This window comes from Triticum aestivum, unplaced genomic scaffold, assembly GCF_018294505.1.
Source record: "Triticum aestivum cultivar Chinese Spring unplaced genomic scaffold, IWGSC CS RefSeq v2.1 scaffold185277, whole genome shotgun sequence".
NCBI classification, from domain to species: Eukaryota; Viridiplantae; Streptophyta; class Magnoliopsida; order Poales; family Poaceae; genus Triticum; species Triticum aestivum.
This window is the reverse complement of record NW_025238328.1, coordinates 1-2,194: the sequence shown is the minus strand read 5'-3', so window position 1 is coordinate 2,194 and position 2,194 is coordinate 1. Positions and strand designations below refer to the sequence as shown.

At 47.4% G+C, this 2,194-nt stretch overlaps 1 non-coding gene across 1 annotated transcript; it reads left to right on the top strand.

Moving 5' to 3' along the window:
• The first annotated feature begins 491 nt into the window (after positions 1 to 491).
• On the top strand, positions 492 to 563 carry TRNAD-GUC (transfer RNA aspartic acid (anticodon GUC)). The gene has a single exon. It is a non-coding gene; the product is annotated as a tRNA-Asp (tRNA).
• Positions 564 to 2,194: the final 1,631 nt, after the last annotated feature.

The following is a 2,194-nucleotide window of genomic DNA, read 5'->3' as shown; positions in this document are numbered from 1 at the left end:
TGTTGGCAGCAGGTCGCACCGTTCGATGAAGCCTCCGGTCGACTATCTGCAGTGCCTCAGCTTGGCTCATGCAACTCTTGAATTTTCGCAGAAGAAATTGTGAATACTCAAGAGCCAGTGTTGGTTGAATAAAACCGAGCCGAGCGATCTTGGATTTCAGGAGCTAAACCCTGAGAGCGAATTCGGGGTGCGATGAGATCGATTTTTGCCTAGAACGGAAGAAGCGCGGTGCGTCGGAGCTGGAGAGTGGAGAGTATGCATACTTGCAGTTGCAGGAGTAGGGATCGCCGCGGACAGGGACCGATCGAGATGGCCGGCGACGGCAGCGGGGGGAGGAGCTGGACACGGCGATCTCGCCTGAGCACCTGCCAAGTTTCGATTGTGTCTAGGTTTTTTGGGCCGAAACGGCGGCTGCGGTTCCCGTTTCATCTCCGATTTGTTAAGAGCAAGCAATATAATTACTATCTCTTGTTAAACGCATTATCATCAAAGTCGTTGTAGTATAGTGGTAAGTATTCCCGCCTGTCACGCGGGTGACCAGGGTTCGATCCCCGGCAACGGCGTTTCATTTTTTTCTTTGCCTCTCTTTTGTTTCTGCACTTCTACAGCAATCGCGCCAAACCTGTTGCAGTTCGTCAGTAGGCAACGGCGAACTTTTAGGAGTTGTCGATGGCAGAGAAAACCAACGTCATTTTTGTTCTTGTTTTTTGCACAACTGCAGGAGTTGGCGATGGGTGCAGGAAGCCAATCAATACAAAGTTCGTCCAAATTTAACATCGTTAGCTTTACTTGATGGAAATTCTATGTATCAACGGTGGCACATTAACAGTAGACCATGTATTTATATGTCTCAAAAAAAAAGTAGACCATGCATTTAGTAGACGGCGTACAGCCCTGAATATCCTCCATGTGTGTGAGTGGACGATCGGGTCGCTGTCGCCGATCAGCACGATCCTTCGATCCTTCCTTCGCCGCAGAAAGGCCTATAGCCGGAAGAGGACAAGACTCGCCGCATGTAGATCAGCGACGACCTTGTGGGAGCGGTACTGAAAATTTTACAAGATGATGTGCTTCCTGGTTCGAATGACGACTTTCAAACATAAAATCACACTTCTTGAAATAGCCTCCCAAGCCCTAACCCTTTGTTGATGTCCTTCACCACTGGCTTGTAATCACATGCAATCATCAAACGGTTCAAAAAAAATCATTGGCTAAAGCCAATGCTTCACTGACACGCTACAACTTCATGACTGCTGGATCATTCAATCCCGGGAGTACAATCGTTGAGGATCCGATATAATTGCCATGTTCATCTCTTTGCACCGCGGCTGCTGCACCCACATCCCCATTGTGAGACATACCTCTGTCGACATAGATTTTTGCCTGGCCGCTCGGAGGGTGCTTCCAAGTGTTAGACATCGTTATCGCATGTGCACGCCTCCGCGGTGTCGTTGTTCCGGTAGTCCTCTTCAGGCTATCCAACTCTGAACACTTTCTCGGGTGGTGTTGGTGTCGGCTGTTGTGGTTGTGTTTGGCATCTTGCAATGGGGTGTGTGGATAGAGGAATGCAGTGACGGTCCTCTTCTTCGATCTCATCGAATGAAGTTGACGGCGCTGGGATCTAGCGGACATGGGGATCGAAGAACCCTGGCTGACGTGCCACAAAGTTTCGGTCTTGTTGCTTGAGACAGTCCGGTTCATCGGCTCGAAAAGCATCCTTGTATGCAAAGGTGCTCCTCTAGATCTTGGTATGAAGGCAGTTCCCCTCTTTCTTCGATGTTGCTTCAACAACGGAGGAGGACGATGGTGGGCGATGTTTTGGTGTGGCACAAGATTCTGCCAAAGTAAAATTTTAGTTTTACTTCTTGCGAAGTCTTTGATTCAATATTGCAAGACATCTATGTATGTCTTCTGTGATGATCACATATGTACTCTTTGTAATACGTTTGTCTAATAAAATATATGTGATTATGTAAAAAAGAACTCTGAAATAAATCTTGCTACAAAAAGATGTGTCGACATTGGACTTTGATAATAAATGGACTCCACTCATGTATTGGTGTATTGCTTTTGTGTGTGTTGTCAAAACCGCCCAAAAAGCGACAAACCCACACGGAAACGTTTCCTTTTTTTTGGAGAACACGGGGAATACGTGTATCACACTCCATCTCCAGTCCGTTTCGGCCGAGTTACC